The sequence below is a fragment of the Petaurus breviceps genome, unplaced genomic scaffold (genome assembly GCF_028583685.1).
Source record: "Petaurus breviceps papuanus isolate PSGF00001 unplaced genomic scaffold, PetGlider_PUasm1.0 685, whole genome shotgun sequence".
NCBI lineage: Eukaryota > Metazoa > Chordata > Mammalia > Diprotodontia > Petauridae > Petaurus > Petaurus breviceps.
The window spans coordinates 4712731-4732087 of NW_027186455.1; the positions used below are offsets into that span (position 1 = coordinate 4712731).

A 19357-nucleotide genomic window follows, 5' to 3' on the forward strand; every position below is an offset into this window, starting at 1 on the left:
TTTTTGCTTCTTGGAGGGGGAAGGACAGGGCAATTGGGGTTAAGTGACTTGCCCAAGGTCACATGGCTAGTAAGTGTTAAGCTTCTGAAGCCGGATTTGAACTCAGGTTCTCCTGACTCCAGGGTCAGTGCTCTATTCATTGCGCCACCTAGCCGCCCTTGTGTGATCCTTCTTTGCCTAAGGACTCTATAGCTAGATTTCAGGATGCAAATGGTCCCCTCAATACTCAACTCTGGGAAGGGAGGAGGGGAGGCCCCATGGGAAAGGGTTGGCTGTTCAGAATATTTAAGGTATTTATTAGCTCCTTAAGCTTTTATTGTTTTCTATCTATCCATCAATGTTGTCTTCTATTTTGATTATCCCCAGTTACCTTGTTTCAATGAAACAGAAACTTGCTCTTATTTTGGAGCTCTGGACTGTAGTCCCCACTGGAGTTTCCTGGAAATAAAATGTGTATATGCCTCTTAGGCTGAACAAATTCTACAGAGGTACATTTCAAAAAGACCAAACTTAGACATCCAGGTTGTACAATGGAACTTCCCAGGCCCCCCTCCCTAGGTTTCCAGCTTTTACAAAGGAACCTCCCAGGTCCTCCTCCCAAGGTTTCCAGGGCTCCACCCCTAGCTTCTAAACTGGCTACTGACATAGCTTTGCAGAAATACTACTTCCAGAAGAGGAGGTGAATAGGTGGGAGGTGAATTCACTGATGAAGAAAATTTGCTGGGAAAGATAATGTTTCATTGCATTCAATGATAAGAAGTACCATAAAAATGCATAATCAGAGGCTCCAGCGGTGCCGGGATCCACAACAGTGACATAGCCAGGGGCCTCTTTAACCTGCTCACAGAGCAGCACACAGAATTACTAACCCTCCTGGTTTCTCTGTGGGTGGAAAATGCAGAGTGGGCTAAGCAACAGATTCAATACCCAGAGATATAAAAGTCTGAACTGCAGGATACCAGGCCTTACCTAGTTGATTCAGTTATGAAAGGAGAAACCCAAAAGGCCTGAGAGGCAAGTGACACTTCAGAAAGCAAAGGATAAACAACTCTAAGCTTTTCCTGGGCCTGTGGGGGTAGTCACTATTCATTCACTCACTCATTCACTAAGCACCTGCTAAAAGAAAAAGATACTGTACCATATGATCCCTACCTCCCTATACAACTCCTTTCCTCATGTTCCCAATAAAGTTACAGTCCTAAAATGCTAAATTCATTTTAAAAGGATATCAAAGGAAAATGTTAACACTATATTCTGTTTTAGGCAGATGTCTGCTAGAAACAATTTTGTTTATTTTAACACTAATCTAATATTTAGGCATTTCTAGCTTGGAAAGGAATCCCAATTGACTTAGGTTATCCTATGCCTTTCAACATGTCTTCCCCAACCAGAAGCAACTTGAAGTCACATTTACTGGAATACTGAACAATGAAAAGTATCATATTAAAAACAATTTGGGGGTTAACATTCTAAAACACTAGTCACAATTTAGTTCCTTTCTTAATCATTCCTTCCGTGGACTGAAATGGGACTCCTTCCAGGGATTTAAAGATATCTTAATCATTTTTCAATGGAGAAAGGTAGATCGTAGTACCTAGGACTGTAGGTAATGGAAAAAGAGGAGAGCGCCCTCATTTGAGTCAATATCTCAATCTCTTTAAGGTCCTGGAGAAGGCAAAAATCTAAAACAACAAAGAATTCTTAGTTCATTGGGCAATTCATCTGCCTAAAGAAGGCCTTCTGACCTACCTCACCTCCAGGGTTTTATTAAAAAGGTTTCAAATATTTTCCAAAGGAGGAACACAAATTGTTCTCTACATTAGCAGAAATACATATCAATAGATCTAATCAGAAACACTAATAAAACACATTACTTCTAAGGAACTTGAAGTATGCCATTTGTAGTTTTGCATAGTCTGAGAATAACTAGCCAGTCAACTAGCATTTACTAAGAGCCTACTATGTAGCTACAATGTTCTAATACAAAGAAAAGCACACGCACACAAAAAAAAAACAGTCCCTGCTCTCAATGAACTCATAGTTTAATGGAGGAAATAACATGCAAAAACCTAGGCACAAACTAGATAAAAGCAGGATAAACTGGGGAAAATCTCAGAGAAGATTAAGGAGAGCTAGGAAAGGCTTCTTGAGGGAGGTGAAATTTTGAGAGCATACAAAGAAGCCCCCTAAGGAAGCCAGGAGACAGAGGTGACAAAAGATAAAGTGCCAGGCAAAAGAACCAGTCAGTGAGACCCCTTGAGATGAGTCAGTCAGGAGATGGGAATGTTGTATCCATAGGAACAAAAATGAGGCCAGTGTCATTGGACTGGCAAGGTAAATGGAGAAGTATAAGGTAAAAAAGAGTGAAAAGGTAGAAAGGGGCCAGGTTATGAAGGGCTATGAAAATCAATCAGAGGATTTTGTATTTGATCCTGGAAGTAATAGGGAGTCACTGGAGTTTACTAACAAGGGGAATGATATGGTCACACTTACATTTTAGGAAGTGAAGGACGAATTGGAGTGGGGAAATACCTGAGTCAGAGACTAGCCAGAATGCACCAACATGGTTACAGTATCAGAAGAGAGAAGGGTTTATCCATGAGAGTATATACAAAAGATGTTATAAAGGTATAAATGGCAGGACTTGACAAATGATTGGATATTGGGGTGAAAGAGTGAGGAGTTCAAGATGACACTAAGGTTGCCAATCTGGGTAACTTCGAGTATTCAGGAATACACTCTACAGTATCAGGAAAGTTTGGAAGAGGGGGAGGTTTGGGGGAAAAAGTAATGAGCTGTTTTGAATATGCTGAGTTTAAGATATCTATAGATATCCAGTTTGAGATATCTAAAAGGCAGCTGGCGACACAAGACTGGAAGAAGGAAGAGAGAGCATTTATCTGAGAGTCCTCTGCATAGAGATGATCATTGAAACCTTAGGATCATTGAGCACTAGCAAGTGAAACAGTATAGGGGGAGGAAAGAAGAGGACCCAGGACTGAGCCTTAGGAAATCCCCAGGCCAGATTTGGATGAAGAACTAGCAAAGGAGACCTAAAAGGAGCAGTCAAACAAGTAGAAGGAGAACCAGGAGAGAACAGTGTCACAAAATACTAGAGAGAATAGGGTGATTGACAATGTCAAAGGTTGCAGAAAGGTCAAAAAGGGCGAGGATTGAGAAAAAGCAGTTAGATTTTGCAAGTAAAAATAGCATTAGTAACTTTGACAACTGTTTCAGTTGAATAATGAATTCAAAGGTGTAATGGCAAGTTCCTTTGGGCCTCACTTTTGATTGTGTCAACTCTTTGTTGGAAACAGTATACATTTGTGCTGCCCTTAATAGACCTAAGGAAGATTGGAGACCTTCCCTGACCTTAATAGGCCTAAGGTCATCACATGGGGCCCATGGTGGGAGGAGTTTGCCAAAAGAGTGGAACAAGGAGGAGGAGAACAGATAAAAGTTGGAGCATGAGCTGGGACCAAACAGAATTAGGAGGAAGAATGCTTGCAATTTCAGCCTCTGTTAATCTGTGTTACTTTCTAAGAGCCAAGAGAATGTTTGTGATGCTGGCACTCTGCTGTTCTGTCTGCTGTTCTGTGTCAGTGTTACTTTGTCAGACAGAAAGTGAATTAAGATGATAGTGCCAGCAATGTGTGTAATTGTTGTTGCAGCTCTGTTAAGCTTTGTTTTCCTAGAAACAGAAACTTTTGCAAAGGGCTTGAAGTAGAATAGTCCCCATGGGCTGAGACATAGAACCAGAGCAGAGAGCTGCCTGCGTGTGAATCCAGGCAAGAGCTAGGAGCATGGAAGAGAAGCCATGGGGTTTGGAAGTCAGCCTCCAGTTAGGATGAAAGAAGACTTTACGTGGGTACTCAGTGCTGACTGATATTGCAACTTACTATGACCTAAGGGTAGATGGTGCTTGCTTTCTGCTACCCTTTAAGGATGATTATTATCCCTTAAAGATGACTGGAAGCCAGCTTCAAATCAAGATGAAAGAAGAGTTTACTTGACTACTCTATATTGATTAAGGAGATTGTGACTTACTCAATGATATGTTTTGTTTAAGACTACATGGCCACCTTAGTAATAAGTTGTGTTATATTGTTGTGAATGCTGTACTCCAGTTTCTTAAATGTTTTGTTTTAGTTTATTGCTGAATAGAGAGTTCACTATACTATACAATTACATCCTTAAATTCACAGTAGCAGTCCTCAGGAGAGCTATTCGTGAGTGGCTTTATAAAAGGCCAGACTACAGAGAATTTAGAAGCTGTTAATAAACAGTTAACAAGCAGTTAATAAACATTTATTAATCATATATTACGTGCCAGGGACTGTGCTGAGAGCTGGGAGGGACAAAGAAAGGTAAAAGCCAGGCCCTGATCAAGGAACTCACAGTCTAAGGGGAGAGACAATATCTAAACAACTCCATAAAAACAAGATACATACAAGAAAATTTGGAAAAAGTCAAGAGGAAAGACATTAAAATTAAGGAGGATCAAGAAAAGGTCCCTAGACCTTTAGACCGTGTAGAAGAAAGACTTTAGAAGGAAGTCAGGGAAGTAGGGAGGCACTGATCAAGAGGGAGAGCATTCTAGTCATGGGGAACAACCAACAAAAATGCCCAGAAATGGAGTGCCTTGTTCGAGGAAAGAAACAGCAAGGAGGCCTGTATCACTGGTTCACACAGTACTAGAAGGTACTAGAAGTAGCTAGGTGGCACAGGGGATAGAGCATTGGGCCTACAGTCAGGAAAACTCATCTTCCTGAGTTCAAATCTGGCCTCAAAATACTTAGTAGCTATGTGACCCTGGGCAAGTCACTTAACCCTGTTTGCCTCATTTTCCTCATTAGTAAAATGAGCTAGAGAAGAAAATGGCAAACTACTCCAGCATCTTTGCCAAGAAAACCCCAAACAAGCACTGGCCCTGGAGTCAGGAGGACCTAAGTTCAAATCCAGCCTCAGACACTTAACACAAAACTAGCCATGTGACCTTGGGCAAGTCACTTAACCCCAATTGCCCTACCTTCCCCCCTCCCAAAAAAAGGCCAAAAAAAAAAAAAAAACCCAAATGGGGTCACAAAGAGTCAAACAGGACTGATACAACTGAACAATAACAATTGTAAAAAGACTAGGAGGGGGGCAGCTAGGTGATGCAGTGATTGAACACTGGCCCTGGAGTCAGGAGGACCCGAGTTCAAATTCAGCCTCAGACACCTAACACTAGCTGTGTGACCTTGGGCAAGTCACTTAACCCCAACTGCCCTGCCTTCCATCCTCCAAAAGGCAAAAAAAAAAAAAAAGACTAGGAGGGAAGTGGCAAGTTACAAAGATCTTTGAACATCAAAGAATGGATTTTATATTGTGATAGAGAGTAACTGGCAGTTTATTTAGCCAGGGATGTGCCCCCGCGCGCCCCCCCCCCAACCTTGGGTCAGAACTGTGCTTTAGAAAGATCACTTTAACAGCTAAGTGAGATGGCTTAGTGGGGAGGCATTTGTGGCAGGGAAACCAACCAGTTTGCTATAGCCATAGCAGTCCAAGGGTGATGTGATGAGGTCCTATAGGAATCAGGGTAGTGGTGGTATCTGAAAAAGGGTTAGGGAGGGTTAGATGAAGTTAAACACACAGATATGTCAACTGATTGGATATGGGGGGGGGGGGTGGAGAAGGGGGAGTGAAACACGGAGGATAATACTTAGGTTGTAAGCCTGAGGGACTGGCAGGATGGTGGTGCCTTCAACAATAATAGTTAAATTTGAAAGGGGAGAGATTTGGGGGGAAAATTAATGAGTTCTAGACATGTTGAGTTTAAGATATCTATAGGATGTCCAATTTGAGGTGTTCAATAGGCAGTTGGAGATACAAGACTGGAAGTAGGCAGGGAAATCAGAGCTGGATGAGTAAATCTGAAAATCAGCATAGAGATAAATAATTAAAAATAAATCTATGGGTGCTGATAAAATCACCAAATGAAACAGTATATAGAGAAGACTCAGGACAGAGCCCTGTGGGACAGCCATGGTTATCGAGCATGACATGAATGAAGATCCAACAATGAGATTGAGAAAAAGCAGTCAGATACTTAGGAGTACCAGGAGAGTAAGTGTCATGAAAATCTAAAGAGTATCAACAAGAAAGAGGTAATCAAAGGCTGCAGAGAAGTCAAGAAGAGTGAGGACTGAGAAAAAGCCATCAGATTTGGCAAAGCGTAGGCACATAAAAGGGAAGAGAAATATAAGCCAAAGCTAGCAGGGGTAGATGAACTGAGTGAGGATTTTCTGAAGATAAGGAGACATGGGTATTTTTGTAGGCAAAAAGGAAATAGCCAATAGAAAGGTACAACTGAAAATTAGAAAAAATAGGCATAATCTGTTGGAAAAGATGGTATGGAATAGGATCACCTACACATTTAAAGGGCTTAGTTAGACTTGGTAAGGAAAAAGGTCACTTCTTCATGTGAAACAGAGGTGGAGGAGATAGTAGAGGAAGATATCTGAATGATGGCAGATTAGGAAAAGGGGAAAGAAAGGAGTTCTCAGGGAATCGCTTCCATTCTCAGCTTACTTGGATTAGTCAGAAGTTTGAGAAAATGAAAAGATCTGGAAAACCTGTGTTGAAGGGGCTTGTGAATCAATTAGAGAGCTAGAAAAAGATTGTTTTGTCTCAGGTGAGGATCTAGTCAGGATTATATAACATAAACCTGCAGTGGTCCCAGTCACCACTGTTTCATGATTTTCTCCAGCTCTGTTCAATATTAAAGGAGTAGGGGCAAAGGAAAGGGATGCTGGGGATAATCCAAGATGGAGTTTAGAAAGGCAAGATCTTTTTTTACAGGATAATGTGACAAGGGGCTGGAAGGAAGAGTATAGCATTAAACTGGTTACCAATAAGTCAAGAGGAGGAAGAGAATGCAGGGCTGATGGCATAGGAAAGAACTGAGAGAAGAGAGAGATTGGAGGTCTCAGTGAGGAAGAACAGAGGTGAAATGACAACAGATTGTGATAAAATAAAGCAATCTAAGAGATCATGACCATGAAAGTGGAACACTTGTGAGTGACAAGATTAAGGTTAAGTCCATCTCTATGTGAAACTGTGGTAAGGGTAGGGGAATAAGTGATGGGGAAATGACTGTGCTAAGGAACTGAAGAGCTAAGGAATTTGAGGAAGTATCAATATGTATGTTGAAGACCATGAGGGAGGCAGTGAATTCATCAAAGAAAGAGAATGTTCTGAAAGTCAGTAGACAATTTATCAGAATCTTGTTAGGGTGATAAATATGGACTAAATGAACCTAAAAGAACAAGTTACTGAGTGGTAGTAGAGAGAGAGACTGGAAATGGCAATGGGATGAAAGAAATATTTCAACTCCCTAACTAGGTCCCTCACCAGGACCAATGAATCTATGAGAAAGAAGGAAATAAGCACTTATAAAGTACCTAATATCTCTGCCAGATACTATGCTAAACACTTTACAAATATTATCTCATTTGACCCTCATAACAATCCTGGGAGGTCAGTGCTATTATCATCCCCATTTGACACGAGGAAACTGAGGTAAACAGAGGTTGACTTGCCCAGGGTCACACAACTAGGATCTGAAGTACTGAAGTGAGGGCTCCCTGGCTCCAGGTCCAAAGCCTATCCATTGTGCCACCTACTGTCTCTGGTGTAGGAAACCTGTTTCTAGGAGCACAGACCTTGGAGTTCCTGTAATGTTCATTTTTGTTACTGAAGGATTTTTTTCCTCCTGGCCCCAGTTCATTCCATGGAGCACAGCTATCCCTCCCTCCAATAGTTAATACCTCCAGTGAAGGCAAATCTCCATCCTTTGAGAATGGCTTTGATCTCCAGAAAGAGTGAAAAGTAAATCTCAGAATTATGCTCAACTACTTCCTCTCCCTCACCCCCTCATCTGTTTCCAAGCTTGTTGAATCTACTTACAGCACCTTGCATCTTTTCCCTTTTTCCATTCACAAGGCTACCAGTTCAGATCCTCATGACCTTTAACTTGGACTATCACAAAAACCTAACTGGACTACTAGCAGCTAGTCTTTCTCCTCTTCAATCTAGCCTCCAAAGAGCTGCCGTATTAAAATAATCTTTCTAAAACACAATTCCAATCACATCATTCCTCTGAGCAAGAGTCTTCAGTGACTATTGTATTTAGGAGAAAATACAAACTCATCTTGGAATTTAAAGCCCTTCATGATCTAGTTCTAACCTATTTTTCCAGGTTTATTTCATGTTATCCTTAACACACTCTCTGTTCCAAAGTGACTTACTTGCCATTTCCTAAAACTTGGAACTCTATCTCAAGGTTCCTTGCCTTTAACACTGTCCTTAATATGTAGAATGTATTCACCTCAACCTCTTAGAATCCCAAACTTCCTTCAAGGATCAGCTCCTTCAGGAAGCCTTCCTTGATCATTGGTCCTCACATGTTACATCCCTTTTCCTAAAACAAGCTCCTTGAGGAGGATAGGTGAAATCTGTGTCATTTTGTCTTTCTATCTCCAGTGCCTGTTGGATCAATTAATGTGGGTAGATCTGGTCAATACCCTTTTTGGCCAAAAACTAGGTGTAATTGAATAAAATACTAGAGTTATTTTTATTTTCTTGCTCAAACTGTCCCCAAAGGCAATTTTGAAAGAGTACAAAAAATATTTTAAACAGCATTTCTGAGATGGAATGCAGTCTCCAAAAGCAGGATAATTATTTGAAGATGGGGCGGCCAGGTAGCACAGCGAGTAAGAGCACCAGCTCCAGTGTCGGGATGACCTGGGGATCGAATCCCGGGCTCAGACACTTAGCACCCACCCAGAAACACCTGGCCGTGTAACCTTGAGCAAGTTACTTAACCCCAATTGCTTAAAAAATAATAATAATTATTTGAAGATGCTTAATACTGCAATTAAAAATTTATTACATTACTTTTTAATAACACCTCTTCCTCTTTCTTCCCTGATCCAAGGAAAAAAATAAGTAACAAAGCTTCCTATCACTGAAAAATATATAAGGAGACTTAGAAAAGGTAGAAAATTAAGCATCATGCAACTGGGTTTTGCTGATAGTTATGCTTGCTTCTATTACATATTCATTCATTTACTCTTTAAAATACAGAAATGATTCTTTCCCTTAACCCCATGGTTCTCAAACTTTTTGATCTCAGGACCCCTTTATACCCTTAAAAATTGAAGACTCCAAAGAGTTTTTGTTTATATGGACTATATCTATTAATATATACCATATCAGAAATTAAAACTAATAAATTTCTAAATATTTATTCATTTTTAAATAACAATAAATCCACCACATAATCATATGAATAACATTTTAATGAAAAATAATCATATTTTCTGAAACAAAAATTAGAAAATTGTCATTTTACATGGTTTTACAAATCTCCTTAAGGTCTGGCCTAATAGAAAACAGCTGAATTATCCTATCTATCAGCTTCTGCATTCAATCTGCTGCAAGATGTTTTGAAGTATATAAAGAAAATGCAGCCTCATACAGTTGGAAAAAGGGAAGAGTATTTTGATAGCCTTTTCAGATAATCATGGACATTCCCTGATGCTACACAAAAATTGGACAAGTGGTAGTTTCTTAAAGGTTAGTTACAATGTGGAACCTGGAAAACTCCACTGAATATGCAAGAAAATAGGAATAAAAAGCTAAATAACATCTTAGTATTGTTATGAAAATAGTTTTGACCCATCAAGTTACCTGACAGGTCTCATGGACCCCAGAGGTATAATGACTGTATTTTTAGACTGATGTCTTAACCTATGACAAGAACAGCATGAAAGTAGAAAAGTCCTTACAGGTCATCTGGTGGAACCTCTTCATTTACTATGGTACAAAAAAGATAAATAGCTTACCTAAAAGGACATAGCTTATTAAGTTACAAGATATTAAAAGAGATCCTCTGACTTTTTAATTATCAAATTCTTAGAAGAAAGCCCATATTTAAAACGTCAGTCATCTCCAGAAACTGAGGCCAATTTTCTCACTGAAGCCAAAATCAGATCCGTAGTAGCATTTACTATGTTACCCCTAACTAAGTTACTTAACCTCTCAGACTCTGTGTCCTCATCTATAAAATGAGGCTAATAAGTACAAAGATCATATACATAAAGTAGGCCTCTTATCAAGAGAGTTCTGACTCAAACATCCGCTAAAATTTTAGAGATACTTAAGTGTTGCTGTGGATAGAATGAATAGTAGATTGAACCTAAGTCTACATATTGCCTGAGACTTCCCAACTGTGTGAGCAAATCACTTACCCTTTCTGTGCTTTAGCTTCCTTCTCTGTAAAATGGATAACAACTGCCTCCAGGTAGTTTTAAGGAAAACATGATATAATATTGGTTAAATGCTTTGTAAACTTTAATGAGACATACTGATGCTATCATTTTGACAGAAAAGGGGAACTAACGCTTAAAAGGGAGATAATCCAAAACAACTTTTTCTCCGTAGAAACTACTGCTTAGGTTTACAAACAGGGCAGACTGTCACAAAGTTATGCCCCAGCTAAGAAAGATTCGGTCTTCTCTTGCCCATACTAAGAGGCCATTTCTCTTCAAGGCCTGACCTGCTCCATAGGATGCTTGTGTTTTGTTACTGGGTTTGGTTGGTTGGTTTACACTGAGACAGGAAAACCCATTATAAATAAAACAGATCCAGACATCCTCCCCCGAAAAAACAAACATTCCCCCCCCCCAAAAAAAATGGATAAAGTGGATGGATGCCCAAGAGATACAGGAGAGCAGTCAACAACAGCCTGAGCTTCCCGTTGGTCCTGGAACTCACTTCCACTTCCTTGCCCCCACACGTGGACCAAGCTCCACTAGCACCCCACGACTTCCCCCCTCCCCCCCGCCCCGCTCCAGGGAAGCCCTGCCCAATGGCCAGCCTGGAGGGTGGGCACGGGAAGGAGAGGGAAGTCAAGGGGAAACCGCCAAGTCCCCGGCTCAGTATGCTGGACAACGGCGGTGGGGGGGGGGGGGGGGGGAGCCTCCAGGAGAGGGGAGCCCGTGGGAATGGTCAGGTGAGGAGGGGCGGGGCCTTGTACGGAAGTGCGGTTGATGGGAGGACCACCCTCTACAAGGGAGGCGCGGAGGACTGGGGGCAATGATGGAGAAGCCGCCGGTGGCAGGACCAACAAGCCCCCGTGAGCCACAGCCCGAACCCGGATCCGAAACTCAGCACCCCTACCTTCAATTTCCCTCCCAGTAGCAAATAGAGAAGACCTGCGCAGCCCCCAGAATTCCCGGCGCCCGCGGCAGCCACCAGCGTTCCTTCCCGTGCGCAGGCGCAGACCCAGCAACCTCCCCCTCCTCCCGCGCGTTAATATTGCGTCACCCACCGAATCCCCCAATCGCAGACTGCCAGGATTTGAGGGTGGTAACTCCGCCCCCAACAGTTTCCCCTAGACCCGAGCTGGCAGAAATTACGGCCCCCATCACTGAGGTCCCGCCCCTTCTTTGCGTGTGGGTTATTGCACTATTGCCTCCGCCGGCAAATATGATATTTTAAAAAATTCCAATTTCTGTAACCTCCGCCAGGACGGGAGTAGTCAAAAAGTCTTCTCTGGTTAAACCAAGGCACTGAGCAAATAGATACGTTCCTGCTATGTGTCAATAAGCTGGGTATACAAAGAAAAGCAGAATTGGAGTTAAAAAAAAAAAAGGAATTCCTCTCTCCCCATCTCTTATTGAAAACCTATATAATGATAGTCAGCAAGTATTTACTAATCGCATACTATGTTCCAAGCATTGTAATAATGGTAATAGCACTTAGGGTTCTAAAACTTGCAAAGACCTTTACAAATAACTCATTTGATCCACACAACAACCCTAAAAGATAGATATTATTGTTATTGTTATTATTATTATTCCTATTTCACATATGAGGGAAAATATCACATTTCTAGGAAGTATCTGAGACTGGATTTGAACTCAGCTCTTCCAGATTCCTGTCCAGCACTCTATCTATATATCTATCTATAATGGGCCTGCTAAACTGGGGATTAAGGGGAAAAAAAAGAATTCCTCTTTCCCTTCCCCATTTGAAAACATAATCACAGCAGGCATTTATGTGTTTTATGTTTGCCAAACATTTTACTTACATCAACACATGTAAAATATGATCACTTGTTTCTCATCTGTACTATTGTAGTGGTAGATGATTTAAAGCACGTAATCCCCAAATGACATCCAAATTGTAAGTGATAAACATAAATCAGGAATATTTTTGCTTCATGATTTTTTGGAGGGTTGTAATTATTTTTAAAGGTGTTATCAAGAAGTGTCCAGAGATTGGGCATATAAATTCTGGAGTCAGGAATACCAGGATTTTAATCTTGCCTTTGACACAAAGTTTCTAAACTTTTGTTTTCCTTGGATAGACATAAAAAGGGGGCTCAGTTATAACTGTAATGCATTTTTTTCTTTTGTAAATTTTAAAGCACTGTGTAAATGCCAATTATTCTAAATGAATTTGCAAACTGAGGGTAAAAGTTTAAAGTGGAAGGAGGCAAGGATGACTGCTCATAACCCATTCCAGGATCGTGGAGAGTTGGACATAGGGTAAAGGTATAACATAATCCTCTTGAAGGCATAACCATACAATGGGGAAGGTATCTCTCCATCTGACTGAGGGCAGTCAGGATGGGAGGGAAGAAAGGAAGCATTTATTAAACAGTTACCATGTACCAGGGGCTATGAGTTATTCAAGGAAGACTAGCACTTCTGGTGTGAGGGCTAACTGAGCATCCACCTTTGCTGTCCACCTGGCACTCAGTTCTCACCCACAGGTCCAAGAAGCTGCAACTTACACAGTGCCCACACCTTGGTGAATCTTCTTGGCAAAAGGGCTAAACCAGATTGAAGGTAACCTACAGGCCTCAAACCTGTCACTTAGTTGGGGAGGGAGGAGTCTACCCCAGGCACGTGAAGACTTCCCCCAATGGATTGGGCACATGAGAATAATTTTTTCCAACGGCCATGAAGGTGGCTGAAGCAGGTACTGTGGAATGCTTAGAGCTTGGTCAGACATGGAAGACTCCAAGGTCATGGACTACATCCTGGGTCATCACCAGTCATCCTGACTTTTTTCTTGCCACTAGACTTCTATGACTCGGGAAGAGAGAATAAGGCTTAAGACTTTGTGTAGTTCTGCCTCACTCAAATCCAATTCACTTGCAAGTCAAGACATCACCCTTCGATGTCACAGGACCTCTTCAACAACGGACAAACAACAGCTACAACCACGTACAAAGCACTATGCTCAAAACTTTATAAATATTATCTCATTCAGTCCTCACAACAACTCTGTTTTGACACATTAATAGACTATGAAAAAACAATTCTAGAGGCAGACTAAGCATTAATCCACCCCAGAAACAAGGCTAGGCTCAGGCATAAAGGTGGACATATGGGTCACCTAGCAGGGGGCAAGGATGGGGGCTACAACCAATGAGCCTGGAAAGCTTCAATTTGGTCAGAAGAAAGCTAGCAAAGATGCTAAAAGGTCAAGAAATCCATTTGAGGGACAGTGGAAAGACAATCTCTTATTTACTGCTGTAGAGTTGAAATATGGTTCAACCATTTTGGAAAACACTTTTAATTATTCAAGAAAAATTAAAATACATATCTCCTTTTTGTCAGCAATAGGATTAAATGTGTTGGGGGAATATACTTTAGAAGGGCATTTTTGGGGCAGTGTGGCAGCAAGCACCCCAAGCCTCCCCAGAGTCACTGCCACCACAGGTTCTTGGATCTGCTTTGATAAAGGAAAGCAACTCAAAATGGGTTAACAAGCTTACTTTAATCAGTCAGATATGTATCATTTACCTAGTTTAGGGGAAAAAGGTCAACACCCCAAACTTCAGAATACACAGACAGAATTATCAAGTCAGAGAAACAGATGAAGTAGACATATTTCCAAACTGTCCAACCATTACATCCATACCAAACAACATCTGGGTTTCAAATCCGGGGGGCTGTGGACAACAGCTTCCCAGAGTTTCATCAAATCACAGAACACTTCTCAAAGTTTTGAGCCCCAAAACAAAGCTATACATCAGGACTTATATAGCCTTCTCTTGGCTCAGAGAATGTAACAACCTTATTGACTCACTGGCCAATCAAGAAGTATCTACTGAAAAACAAGCCTCCCACCCCAGGCTCCAGGTGCACTTTAGCCTAGGGGCAGGGAAGATCTTTAAAATTTACATTCCCATTACAGGCAGCTAGGTAGAGCAGTGAATAGAGCACTGGCCCTGGAGTCAGGAGGACCTGAGTTCAAATCTGACCTCAGACACTTAACACACAAAAAACTAGTAGTGTGACCTTGGACAAGTCACTTAACTCCAATTGCCCTTCAAAAAGAAAAAAGGGGGGGGGCATTTTGGGGGAGGTTTCTTTTGTTTCTGTAAGGCATACCATACAGTAGGCATATTGCATCTGGAAGCATACCACAACTTACACAGTGAGGCATCCCACAATTTACACAGTGAACCCAAAGATAAAATTACCCCAGGTTCAAGGTATTCTGAGGGACTACATTTACTTGACACCATATCTCATAAGTTCCCACCAATGTGTTTCCCTTTAATAGTCAGAGAATATAATTAGGTCCAAGAAATGGCCTTTAATGAAATAGCATAATAAGAAAAATAATAAAACATTTCCTATATAAATCTGGGGCCTGCTCCAATTCAATACATGGAACTTTGGAGAGATGGCTTCCAGCCACAAGTAATTAAGTACAATGTGATGAAGAAATTCTTCCAGCTGGTTATGGAACTAGAAGAACCCATAAGCCTAGAGGCAGAGAACTGTAACTTAGTCTGAATATAAAAAGGACAATGATAATCTTTCACCCTTCTTTCCTTCCAAGTGGTTAGGAAGCATGACCCCTCGTTTGCTGGGGGGGGTAGGGGAGGGTGGCAACAATTCCTGGCCTCCAGGTGAACCTGTGCACAGAATTCTTTTTCTTTTTTGTTAATTCCTTATTGGTTGGTTACTGTCCTTCATTCTCCAAGAGGATCAAAATGATATCACAAGTTACAGTGTGTCTGACTGTGGCTTATCAGACCAATACAAACTTTGGAATGTTCTACCACATTTGGGCACAAATACTCCATGTGACCATTTTGGGTGGATTCTCTAAATTTGTAGATCTCATGTTTTTTTATATATACTTCAATTCTGCTTTGCTCATAGAGCACAGCTCCTTCTCTGATGTGGGCACACCTCACTAGATGGTCCTGTGCCAGTGTCTCCTGTGTCACACCATCAATTCCAAAGTTCTTAAGAGAGACCTTGAGAGTGTCCTTGTATTGCTTCTTCTGACCACCATGTGAGTACTTGCCCTGTATGAGTTCTCCATACTCTTTTTGAGAAGTTTACGTTTGGCATTCAAACAGTGTGGCCAGTCCATCAAAAGAATGGAAGAGCCTTCAGAGGTTCACAACCCCCACTAGAGGAGGTAACCCACTCCACTGGTATTCTAGCAGTAGCTAATTATAAAGGACGTGTCTGAAAATGGAAGTGGCATACCATTTACCTGAGGCTTGGACTTGGGTCCATGGCTTGGGCCAGCTATGAACTAGAAAAAGGCACCAATTCTAAAAGCCCAAAAGAGAATTATACTTAAAGGGAATTTCATGATGGTTCCATAAAAGGAGAAAAGGATTCTCAAGGTCAGAAGCCTTGAGGAACCTCTTAGCCCCAGATATTTTTTACATGTGTACCTGCCTGCCTTTGTATGGATGAGTCCACTCTCCCCCAGAGCGACTGGGGAGATTTTTTTATACCAACTATTCTTGTGATACCTTCTCAGTAAATCCCAAGTATAAACATTAATGGAATTCAACTAGTTCATAATCATAGTTTATAATCAGAACCCACTGGATGGTGGTTTAAGAGTTTGTAATCATAATGGAAAGGAAGATCTTTCCTATTCATTAATAGACCTATGTGACCACATTTGTGTCCCCTTTCTCTTTGGAACAGGAGCCATGTTCCCAGATTTAAAGGTATACAGGTATTTCAATCATAGATGTCTTGCTGTTTTCACAGTTGTGATACATCCTGAGCCCACTGGGGGAGAAACTTGCCTAAGGAGGAGCTTGCTTAGGGGAGAGGCTTTCACACCTTTGGGTACTAAGTTAATTAGGCACTGAGTCTTGGTTGTGGTGCCTTCTGGTTCTGAGCCTATCAGCTGTAAAGTATATATACTTAGACGTTGGAATTTTATTTTGGGGCTGCTCATGAGGAGGCCCTTTTGATTCCTGGAATGGGACTCTGAGTAGCCATTTGTTAAGAGGCCCCACTCCTCAGATGTTGGTACTTTCCCAGTTGGGTGGTGTATGTAGGTGGTTGCATTATTCTGTTTAGACAGTTGCAGCCCTGTCTATTGGTTTCTTTCTTGGATACTCACTTCTTTCTACTTCTCTGTACTTATCTGTTAATTAAAATAAGATCATTAACCCCTCTAAAGCTGTCCTTCCTTTAGAAAAGCAGACCAAAGAACCTGTGGGCTAGTGTGGTTGCCAATACAGACCTACAGTATTAAAAATTCTAATCACTCGGTGTTATCCCTAGAACTTTGAGGTGAGTAGTAGTCAGCCACCTTCTAGGAACCCCAAACCCTGAGTGTGATTTCCCCAGTTAATCCAGAGATAGTATTGCATTTTCTCCAGAAGAGAAAGGAAAGGAATTTGCTTAAAGTTGTATAACTAGTTGATGGCCTGGTCAGTACTAGAATCCAGGTTTCCCGACAGATCTTTTCCCTGAATTATAAAATAACTGTGACAAATTCTGACCTTTGGCTATCCTGTTCCTAAGACTCCACTGATTACATCCCACCACTCTTCCATGACCAGATTTTTTTAAAATTCCTTTTTATTATAAACTTAACAAGCATGAATTATTTCAAAATACAAAAACAAAAAAACAGAAAAGAGGACTTTCCATGAAACTGAACCTCTGCTATATATATTTTGGGTTTTTTAAATGTGTGTTAATTTTAACATAATAGTAATAAAAATAACTCTACCTGGGATCCTTCTGAACTTCCTCCTACTGTTTTCTACATATTTCTATGTCTTTTTAAAGTTTCACTACTGCTTTTTTCTTTCCTTTTTGCTTTTTTTGTGTCACTATCACTACTCATTAACTCCCCCCCACCCTCAGCCCTTCCTTGCAACAAATAAATATCCAAAAGCTAATCAAATCAATGCATTGGTTGCATACGAAAATGTAAGTCTCATTTTGCCTCTTTAATTCCTTATATGTCTGGCAAAAGGTACTATGACTGCAGTATCTTAGGTACATTCTAATATAATAGTGTATAATAAAGAATTTCTTTAATAAATGCCTTCTGTGTAGAGTACCCTGTGTAAAATATGTAAAAACATATGTAAAAATAAACATATGTAAACATGTAAAAACATGTGTAAAAATTTAAAAACCATAAAAATATGTAAAAAACATAGAAAAAATATGAAATTAGATAGTGCCCACCCCAATAGAATAGCAATAGGATATTGGGACAAGTTCAAGAACATTCCTCCTATCCCTGAGCAACAATTTCCCTGTTCTATGAGCAAGATACTCACTTAAACCAGGGAAGAATCTTCCCATTAGCCCTCTCCTAGGGTACAAAGGAACAGCAGTGGCCAGAGCCCTGTGATGCTCTGCTCTGTGACTTTGCCTCCTGGGTAGAGGCATGCACTGATATATCCTATTCCCAACTCTCCTAATCTGTAGTCATAACTGAGAGCTGCCTTCCCTAGTGGTCCTCCATCTCCTGCTACTGAAGCTCTTAAAGCCCCAACTCAGCAAATGTATGTGTAGGGGAGAGGGGGTTGTCTCTATGGTCCATTACTCCCGTAGGGCTGAGGAGAAGCCATAAAGCCTGGAAGCCTGAGGGGATTAAACAAATGCTAGAGGATGAGAAGAGAGGAGCTCCTGGTACTACCTGCTATCAAAGCTGAAACCACAAAAACCAAATTAAAATAAGCTCCCTGCCCCAAAACCCTCATCAAGCAAGTAGATTTATTTGAACAGCCTTCAATTAAAAGTGGGATTGGGTTTCTTCTTCCTTCTCCCTCAAGGATGAAATTGCTTTGTATGAATTAATTTCTACATCAGAAATTGGTTCTCTGGGGGTGGCTAGGTGCAGTGAGTAGAGCACTGGCCCTGGAGTCAGAAGGACCTGGATTCGGATCTGGCCTCAGACACTTAACACACCAAACTAGCCGTGTGACCTTGGGTAAGTCACTTAACCCCAATTGCCCTCCCAAAAAGCAAAAACAAAAAAAAAGAAAGAAATTGGTTCTCTGAACTAATCTAACATTTATTAAGTGCCTACTGGATGCAAGACACTGTAAGAGGTGCTAGGGATCCAAAGACTAGTTTTACAAAGTTTGCTGTAATGGAAAGAGCCCTGGATTTGGAGTCTTAGGACCTGATTCCAATCTTGATTCTGCCATTTTATACCTGTGTAACCTTGAACAAGTCACTTGACCTGGTTTCCTCAAATGTATTTAAGAAAAAAAAAAAAAGATGGGCTAGATCACCTCTACAATCCCTTCCAGCTCAGAACCCATGATTTTAAGGAGCTGACCTCCTGTGATCCTAAAGAAGTTACATGTTTTCATGTTTATAACATGAAGACAGGTTATAAGCCTAAAAACATAAGTATATGCATGCTTATACTAAAAAGGAAAGATGATCTAACAACTAAGAGCATGAAGAAAGGCTTCTTGAAGGAAGTGTTACATGGGCTGAGCCTGGAAGGAAGCTAAGGATTGTTTAAAAAGTAAAGATAGGAGCGGCTAGGTGGTGAAGTGAGTAAAGCACCAGCCTTACTTAAGTCAGGAGGACCCGAGTTTGGTTCTGGCCTCAGAAACTTAACACCCACACAAAAAACCTAGCCGTGTAAGCTTGGGCAAGTTACTTAACCCCAATTGCCCTCCAAAAGGCAAAAAAAAAAAGTAAAGATAAGAGGGAGCACATTCTAGGCACAATAGAGAGCCAGCATGTCCAAGAAAGAATGAGATGGGAGAAGGCAATACTGAGCTCAGGGAACAGCAATTTGGCCAGTCTGGCAGTAGCATAGAGCATGAGAAGGGAAATAACAGGACTGTAGTATAGAGCTAGTTTGTGAAGTGCTTTAAACACCAAGGGAGCCAGGAAACTTCCTGGACATTATGGTCCTGTTGGAAAATAAAGCACAAACACAACCTGTGAGTAATCTGAGCTGCCTGAATGGGGACCCAGTCAGTTGGGTAACTCAGCTCATCCTCTTCTTCTCTTTCTCCCTCTTCCTCTCCATC

At 41.1% G+C, this 19357-nt stretch overlaps 1 protein-coding gene across 5 annotated transcripts in view; it reads right to left on the bottom strand.

Annotated features, from left to right (window-relative positions):
- Positions 1 to 11367, bottom strand: part of SIL1 (SIL1 nucleotide exchange factor) — a 254806-nt gene extending 243439 nt beyond the window's left edge. For 4 of the 5 annotated variants that reach the window (XM_069104317.1, XM_069104314.1, XM_069104315.1 and 1 more), the window contains exon 1: positions 11224 to 11367. The gene's annotated coding sequence lies outside the window, so the exon portion shown is untranslated. Of the gene's footprint in view, positions 1 to 370; positions 439 to 11223 lie in introns of all 5 variants that reach the window. The other variant, XM_069104316.1, reaches the window with a different exon arrangement.
- Between the last annotated feature and the right edge of the window lie 7990 nt (positions 11368 to 19357).